Consider the following 9,579-nt stretch of genomic DNA (forward strand, 5'->3'; position numbering starts at 1 on the left):
CTCTATGTCTCTTCCTTGTCTTTCTTGCTCCTCCCTCATAGCTCTTTGATCTTCTCTAATTTCATGGAAGATGATGGAGTGCTCTTGGTGCTCCACCCTTAGTTGTCCCATGTTGGAACTTAATTCTCCTAGGGAGGTGTTGATTTGCTCCCAATAATTCTGTGGAGAAAAGTGCATCCCTTGAGGCATCTCAGAGATTTCATGGTGAGGAATCTCCTCATGCTCATGTTGAGGTCCATGATCTCTTGTTTTCTCCATCATTTTCTTAGTAATGGGCTTATCCTTTTCAATGAGGATGTCTCCCTCTTTGTCAATTCAAGCCGAATTGCAAAGGTGGCATATGAGGTGAGGAAAGGCTAACCTTGCCCAAGTAGAGGACTTGTCAGCCACCTTGTAGAGTTCTTGAGGTATAATCTTATGAACTTCTATCTCTTCTCCAATCATGATACTATGGATCATGATGGCCCGGTCTATAGTAACTTCAGACTGGTTGCTAGTAGGAATGATTGAGCATTGAATGAAGTCTAACCATCCCCTAGCCACTGGTTTGAGGTCATGCCTTCTTAGTTGAACCGGCTTGCCTCTTGAGTCAATTTTCCATTGAGCTCCTTCCTCACATATGTCTATGAGGACTTGGTCCAACCTTTGATCAATGTTGACCCTTCTTGTGTAGGGGCGTGCGTTCTCTTCCATCATTGGCAAGTTGAACGCCAGCCTTACATTTTCCGGACTGAAATCTAAGTATTTCCCCCGAACCATAATAAGCCAATGCTTTGGATTCGGATTCACACTTTAACCATAGTAAGCGTTTGCATAGAACTCTTGAACCATTAGGATCCCGACTTGTTGAATGGTGTTGGTGAGAACTTCCCAACCTCTTCTTTGGATCTCAAGTCGGATCTCCGGATACTCATTCTTTTTGAGGTTGAAAGGAACCTCAGGGATCACTTTCTTCTTGGCCACAACTTCATAGAAGTGGTCTTGATGGACCTTTGAGATGAATCTCTCCATCTTCCATGACTCAGAGTTGGAAGCAATTGCCTTCCCTTTCCTCTTTCTAGAGGTTTCTCTGGCCTTAGGTGCCATTAATGGTTATGGAAAAATAAAAAGCTATGCTTTTACCACACCAAACTTAAAATGTTTGCTCGTCTCTGAGCAAAAGAAGAAAGAAAGAAAGAGAAGAAGAAGAGAAATGGAGGAGAGGGAGAGAGAGGTATTTTCGGCCAAGGGGTGAAGATAGGGTTGTGTTGTGTGAAAATGAAGAAGGAATGAGTGGTTTATATAGGAGTGGGGGGAGGGTTAAGTTTTCGGCCATTAGGGTTGGGTTTGGGAGGGAAAATATTTTGAATTTTGAAGATAGGTGGGGTTTTTGGAGAAGAGGGGATGGATGTGAGTGGTGAAGAGGTGATGGGGAAGAGTGATTGAGTTGATTGGTGAAGGGTATTTGGGAAAGAGAGTTATGAAAAGGTGTGAAGAGGAGAGAGAAGAAAATGTGGGGACCCTGTGGGGTCCACAAGTCTTGAGGGGATCCTGTGGGGTCCACAGATCAAGTGGGGTCAAGGACTTAACATCCCTGCTCCAGATAAGCGTGTAAAACGCCCTTGCTGTGTAATCCTGGCGTTTAACGCCAGACTGCTGCCTGTTTCTGGCTTTAAACGCCCAAATGTAGCTTGTTTCTGGCGTTTAACGCCAGGTAGATGCTTGTTTCTGGCGTTAAATGCCAGCTTGGTGCCTGTTTCTGGCGTTAAACGCAAGACAGATGCTTGGTTCTGGCGTTTAAACGCCAGACTGCTCTCCTCGAAGGTGTGCTGTTCTTAATGTTGTTTTTCATTTTGTTTTTAATTTTTCAGTAGTTTTTGTGACTCCACATGATCATCAACCTAAAGAAAACATAAAATAACAATAGAAAATAAATAAATATAATTTAAATAACATTGGGTTGCCTCCCAACAAGCGCTTCTTTAATGTCAGTAGCTTGACAGTGAGCTCTCATGGAGCCTCACAGATAATCAGAGCAAGGTTGGAACCTCCCTACACCAAACTTAGAGTTTGAATGTGGGGGTTCAACACCAAACTTAGAGTTTGGTTGTGGCCTCCCAACACCAAACTTAGAGTTTGACTGTGGGGGCTTTGGTTGACTCTGCAATGAGAGAAGCTCTTCATGCTTCCTCTCCATAGTTACAGAAGGAGATCATTGAGTTTTAAACACAAGGTTGTCCTTATTTAGTTGAAGGATCAATTCTCCTCTGTCCACATCAATCACAGCTCTTGTTGTGGCTAGGAAGGGTCTTCCAAGCATGATGGATTCATCCTCATCCTTCCCAGTGTCTAGGATTATAAAATCAGCAGGGATGTAAAGGCCTTCAACCTTTATTAACACGTCCTCTACTAGTCCATAAGCCTGTTTTCTTGAGTTGTCTGCCATCTCTAATGAGATTCTGGCAGCTTGCACCTCAAAGATTTCCAGTTTCTCCATTACAGAGAATGGCATGAAGTTTATCCCTGACCCAAGGTCACATAGAGCCTTCTCAAAGGTCATGGTGCCTATGGTACAAGGTATTAAGAACTTTCCAGGATTCTGTTTCTTCTGAGGCAATGTCAGTTGACCCAGATCACTCAGTTCATTGATGAGCAAGGGAGGTTCATCTTCCCAAGTCTCATTACTAAATAATTTGGCATTCAGCTTCATGATTGCACCAAGGTACTTGGAAACTTGCTCTTCAGTGACATCTTCATTCTCTTCAGAAGAAGAATACTCATCAGAGCTCATGAATGGCATAAGGAGGTTCAATGAAATCTCTATGGTCTCTAGATGAGCCTCAGATTCCTTTGGTTCCTCAGAGGGAAACTCCTTGTTGATCACTGGACGTCACAGGAGGTCTTCCTCACTGGGATTCACGTCCTCTCCCTCCCTTGTAGGTTCGGCCATGATGGTTAAATCAATGGCCTTGCACTCTCTTTTTGGATTCTCTTCTGTATTGCTTGGGAGAGTACTAGGAGGAGTTTCAGTGACTCTTTTACTCAGCTGGTCCACTTGTGCCTCCAAATTTCTAATGGAGGACCTTGTTTCATTCATGAAACTTAAAGTGGCCTTAGATAGATCAGAGACTATATTTGCTAAGCTAGATGGATTCTGCTCAGAATTCTCTGTCTGTTGCTGAGTGGATGATGGAAAAGGCTTGCTATTGTTAAACCTGTTTCTTCCACCATTATTAAAGCCTTGTTGAGGCTTTTGTTGATCCTTCCATGAGAAATTTGGATGATTTCTCCATGAGGGATTATAGGTGTTTCCATAGGGTTCACCCATGTAATTCACCTCTGCTATTGCAGGGTTCTCAGGATCATAAACTTCTTCTTCAGAAGATGCCTCTTTAGTACTGTTGGATGATTCCTTTAATCCATTCAGACTCTGAGAGATCATGTTGACTTGCTGAGTCAATATTTTATTCTGAGCCAATATGGCATTCAGAGTATCAATTTCAAGAACTCCCTTCCTCATAGGCGTCCCATTATTCACAGGATTCCTTTCAGAAGTGTACATAAACTGGTTATTTGCAACCATGTCAATGAGTTCTTGAGCTTCTGCAGGCGTTTTCTTTAGGTGAATGGATCCACCTGCAGAATGGTCCAGTGACATCTTTGATAGCTCAGACAAACCATCATAGAATATATCCAGGATGGTCCATTCTGAAAGCATGTCAGAAGGACACTTTTTGGTCAGTTCCTTGTATCTCTCCCAAGTTTCATAAAGGGATTCACCTTCTTTCTATTTGAAGGTTTGAACATCCACTCTAAGCTTACTAAGCTTTTGAGGAGGAAAGAACTTGGCTAAAAAAGCCGTGACCAGCTTATCCCAAGAGTTCAGGCTATCCTTAGGTTGAGAGTTCAACCATATTCTAGCTCTGTCTCTTACAGCAAATGGGAAAAGCATAAGCCTGTAGACCTCAAAATCAACCCCATTGGTCTTAACAGTATCACAGATCTGCAAGAATTCAGTTAAGAACTGAAAAGGATCTTCAGATGAAAGTCCATGAAACTTGCAGTTCTGTTGCATCAGAGAAACTAATTGAGGTTTAAGCTCAAAGTTGTTTGCTCCAATGGCAGGAATTGAGATGCTTCTTCCATGTAAATTGGAATTTGGTGCAGTAAAGTCACCAAGCATCTTCCTTGCATTGTTATTATTTTCGTCCATGTCTCCTTCTTTTTCGAAAATTTCTGTCAGATTTTCTCGAGAGAGTTGTGCTTTAGCTCCCCTTAGCTTCCTCTTCAGAGTCCTTTCAGGTTCAGGATCGGCTTCAACAAGAATGTTCTTATCCTTGTTCCTTCTCATAGGAAAAAGAAGAGAACACAAAAGAAAATATGGATTCCTCTATGTCATAGTATAGAGATTCCTTATGCAAGTATAAGAATAGAAGAATGTAAGAAGGAGAAGAGGAAAAATTCGAACACAGAGAGGGGGAGTGGGTTCGAATTTTTTTAGAAAAAGAAGTGTTAGTAGATAAATAAATAATTAGAGGGAGGTGAGAGAGAAGAATTTTCAAAAATAATTGAAAAGAAAAGAAAAATATTTTTGTTTTTAATTTATTTATTAATTAGTATTCGAAAAAGTTAGAAGAAACAATTAATTAATTAAAAAGATTTTTGAAAAAGAGGGAGGTGATTTTTGAAAATTAGGAAAGAGAAAAGTAGTTAGGTAGTTTTGAAAAATATATGATTGAAATAGTAAACTTTTAAAATCAAACAAAAAGTTAAGTGGTTAATTGAAAAAGATTTGAAAATCAAATTTTTTGAAAAGATAAGAAGTTAGAAAAGAGGTTAGAAAAGATTTTGAAATTAATTTTGAAAAAGATGTGATTGAAATTTATTTTGAAAAAGATTTGAAAAAGAAATTTAAAAAGATTTGATTTTGAAAATTAAAGTTGATTACTTGACTAACAAGAAACAAAAAGATAGGATTTTAAAATTTAAAGATTGAACATTCCTTACTAGGCAAGTAACAAACTTAAAAATTTTTAAATCAATCACATTAATTGTTAGTAGAGATTTTGAAATTATGAAACAAAATAAAAAAATATTTTGAAAATCAAAATTTGAAATTTTCGAAAATATGAAGGAAAAAATGAAAAAGATTTGATTTTTGAAAAATATTTGAAAAAGATAGAATTTTTAAATTGAAAATTTGATTTGACTCATAAGAAACAACTAATTTTGAAAAATTTTTGAAAAAGTCAACCCAAATTTTCGAAATTTTATGATAGAATAAGGGAAAGATATTTTTTTGATTTTTTGAATTTTTAATGATGAAAGAGAAAAACATAAAAAAGACTCAATGCATGAAAATTTTGGATCAAAACATGTGATGCATGCAAGAACACTATGAATGTCAAGATGAACACCAAGAACACTTTGAATGTCAAGATGAACACCAAGAACTTATTTTTGAAAAAATTTCAAGAAAAGAAAACATGCAAGACACCAAACTTAAAAATTTTTATTCTTTAGACATTAATGTTTCAAGAATGCATATGAAAAACAAGAAAAGACACAAAACACGAAAATATGAAGATCAAACAAGAAGACTAGCCAAGAAAGACTTGAAGATCATGAAGAATGCAATGCATGAAATTTTCGAAAATAAATTTTTTTAGAAAATTAAAAAGATGCAATTGACACCAAACTTAAAAGTTGACTCTAGACTCAAGCAAGAAACAAAAAAAAATATTTTTAATTTTATGATTTTGTAAAATTTTTTTTGTATTTTTTGAAAATAAGAAATGAAAAGCTTAAAATTAAAATAAAATTACCTAATCTGAGCAACAAGATGAACCGTCAGTTGTCCAAACTCGAACAATCCCCGGCAACGGCGCCAAAAACTTGGTGCACGAAATTGTGATTGTTCAATCCCCGGAAACGGCTTGGTACGCACAATTGTAATCTCAACTCTTTATCACAACTTCGCACAACTAACCAGCAAGTGCACTGGGTCGTCCAAGTAATAAACCTTACGTGAGTAAGGGTCGATCCCACGGAGATTGTCGGCCTGAAGCAAGCTATGGTCACCCTTGTAAATCTCAGTCAGGCGGATTCAAATAGTTATGGTGAATTGATAATAAAAACATAAATAAAATATAAACTGGGATAGAGATACTTATGTAATTCATTGGTGAGAATTTCAGATAAGCGTATAGAGATGCTTTTCTTCCTCCTGAACCTCTGCTTTCCTGCTGTCTTCATCCAATCATTCCTACTCCCTTCCATGGCAAGCTTTATGTAGGGCATCACCGTTGTCAATAGCTACATCACATCCTCTCTGTGAAAATGGTCTAATGCGCTGTCACTGCATGGCTAATCATCTGTCGGTTATCGATCATACTGGAATAGGATTTACTATCCTTTTGCGTCTGTCACTACGCCCAACACTCGCGAGTTTGAAGCTCGTCACAGCCATCCCTTCCCAGATCCTACTCAGAATACCACAGACAAGGTTTAGACTTTCTGGATCTCAGGAATAGCCATCCATGGGGTCTAATTATACCACGAAGATTTTAATATCTCGGACTCGGTCCTCTGTATTAGATATCTAAGAGATACTCATTCTAGCTTGTTTGCATGTAGAACAGAAGTGTTTGTCAGGCACGCGTTCATAGGTGAGAATGATGATGAGCGTCACATAATCATCACATTCATCATGTTCTTGGGTGCGAATGGATATCTTAGAATAGGAATAAGCTTGAATTGAATAGAAAAACAGTAGTACTTTGTATTAATTCATGAGGAACAGCAGAGCTCCACACCTTAATCTATGGTGTGTAGAAACTCTACCATTGAAAATACATAAGTGATGAAGGTCCAGGCATGGCCAAGAGGTCAGCCCCCAAACGTGATCTAAGGATGTCCCAAAGATGTAAATACAATAGTAAAAAGTCCTATTTATGCTAAACTAGTTACTAGGGTTTACAGAAATGAGTAAATGATGCAGAAATCCACTTTCGGGGCCCACTTGGTGTGTGCTTAGGCTGAGCAATGAGCTTTACACGTGTAGAGGCTTCTCTTGGAGTTGAACGCCAGTTTGTAACCTGTTTCTGGCGTTTAACTCCAGAATGCAGCATGGAACTGGCGTTCAACGCCAGTTTGCATCATTTAAACTCGGGCAAAGTATAGACTATTATAGATTGCTGGAAAGCCCTAGATGTCGAATTTTCAACGCAATTGAGAGCGCGCCATTTGGAGTTCTGTAGCTCTAGAAAATCCACTTTGAGTGCAGGGAGGTCAGAATCCAACAGCATCTGCAGTCCTTCTTCAACCTCTGAATCTGATTTTTGCTCAGGTCCCTCAATTTCAGCCAGAAAATACCTGAAATCACAAAAAAACACACAAACTCATAGTAAAGTCCAGAAATGTGAATTTTAATTAAAAACTAATAAAAATATACTAAAAACTAACTAAATCATACTAAAAACTATGTAAAACTAATGCCAAAAAGCGTATAAATTATCCGCTCATCAGGCTATCAGAAATAGGATAAATAATCCCAGCTTCTAGTAGCTTAGTGACCTCTTTCTGCACCACCTCCTTCATGGCTAGATTCAGCCGCCTCTGTGGTTGAACCACTGGCTTAGCATCATCCTCCAATAGGATCTTGTGCATGCATCTAGCTGGGCTAATGCCCTTAAGATCACTTATGGACCACCCAAGAGCTGTCTTGTGTGTCCTTAGCACCTGAATTAGTGCCTTCTCTTCCTGTGGCTCTAAAGCAGAGCTTATGATTATTAGAAAAGTGTCATCTTCTACCAGAAATGCATATTTCAGGGATGGTGGTAGTGGTTTGAGCTCGGGTTTAGAAGGCTTCTCCTCTTCCTAAGGAGTTTTCAGAGTTTCTTCTGTTTTCTTTGGTTCCTCCAGATCAGGCTGAACATCTTTAAAAATTTCCTCTAGCTCTGATTTGAGACTCTCAGTCATATTGACCTCTTCCACCAGGGAGTCAATAATATCAGCGCTCATGTAGTCTTTTGATGTGTCTGGATGCTGCATAGCTTTGACAGTATTCAACTTAAACTCATCCTCATTGACTCTCAGGGTTATCTCCTCTTTTTGGACGTCAATGAGGGTTCGTCCAGTTGCCAGGAAAGGTCCTCCTAGAATTAGAGTTGCACTTTTGTGCTCCTCCATTTCCAGCACTACAAAGTCAGTGGGAAAGGTAAATGGCCCAACCTTGATAATCATGTCCTCAATTACGCCCGATGGAATCTTAATGGAGCCATCAGCAAGTTGGAGGCATATCCGGGTTAGTTTAACTTCATCAGTCAAACCAAGATTTTTGATAATGGATGCAGGTATTAGGTTGATACTTGCCCCAAGATCACATAGAGCTGTCTTGGTACAGGCATCCTCTAATGTGCATGGTATCATAAAGCTTATGGGATCTTTAAGCTTCTCTGGTAAGCTTTCCAGAATGACTGCACTGCGAAAAGAGGGTATTTGCTCAAGTGAGAAAAAATTTTTCAGTTTCTCTCCAATCCTTCTTATGACTTAAGATCTCTTTCATGAACTTAGCATAAGAGGGTATTTGCTCAAGTGCCTCTGCAAACGGAATCTTTATTTCAAGAGTCCTGAGATAGTCTACAAAGCGGACAAATTATTTATCCTGTTCCGCTTGGCAGAGTTTCTGAGGATAAGGTATCTTGGCTTTATATTCTTCAACCTTAGTTGCTGCAAGTTTATTTCCTACAGAAGTGGTTGGAAAAGCCTGCTTAAGGGGGTTGTTATCAGCATTTGCAGGTGTCTGATCCCTTATTGGTGTTTGAACGCCAGAATTGGGTGCAGTATGGGCGTTTAACACCAGATTGCCACCTTTTTCTGGCGCTTGGACGCCAGAATTGGCCATCCAATGGGCGTTTAACGCCAATTTTTCCCCTTTTTCTGGCGTTTGAATGCCAGAATCATTCCTTTCTGGGCTCTTATTGTCCTCAGAGGGATTTTGGGCAGTGACTTGGTCATCCTCTGTCAGTTGTTCTTTTCTTGGCTTTCTGCTATCTTGAGTTGAGACATTCAATGTCTTCACAGTCCTTAACTGAACAGCTTGGCACTCTTCTGTTATCTATTTAGATAGCTGCTATCTTGTCTGGTCCAATTGTGCTTCCATGTTCTTGTTAGCATTTTTAGTGTCTTGTAGCATCTCTTTAAATTCTGCTAACTATTTTGTTATAAGAAGCAATTGTTGATTGAGTTCAACAACCTGTTCCAGAGGACTAAGTTCAGTAGATACTGCTTTAGCCTCTTCTTTCATGGAGGACTCACTACTTAAGTACAGATGTTGGTCTCTAGCAACTGTGTCAATGAGCTCTTGAGCCTCTTCAATTGTCTTTCTCATGTGTATAGATCCACCAGCTGAGTGGTCTAGAGACATCTGGGCTATTTTTGTAAGCCCATAGTAGAAGATGTCTAACTGCACCCATTCTGAAAATATTTCAGAGGGGCATTTCCTTAGCATCCCTCTGTACCTCTCCCAAGCATTATAAAGAGATTCATCATCCTCTTGTTTAAAGCCTTGCATGTCCAACCTTAGCTGTGTCATCCTTT

At 39.2% G+C, this 9,579-nt stretch overlaps 1 non-coding gene across 1 annotated transcript; it reads left to right on the plus strand.

The window, feature by feature from the left end:
* Positions 1–3,691: 3,691 nt before the first annotated feature.
* Positions 3,692–3,799, plus strand: LOC148572150 (small nucleolar RNA R71). The gene has a single exon (XR_015908257.1). It is a non-coding gene; the product is annotated as a small nucleolar RNA R71 (small nucleolar RNA).
* The last annotated feature ends 5,780 nt before the right edge of the window (positions 3,800–9,579 follow it).

Source organism: Arachis ipaensis, chromosome B3, assembly GCF_059453495.1.
Source record: "Arachis ipaensis isolate K30076 ecotype BB chromosome B3, ASM5945349v1, whole genome shotgun sequence".
NCBI lineage: Eukaryota > Viridiplantae > Streptophyta > Magnoliopsida > Fabales > Fabaceae > Arachis > Arachis ipaensis.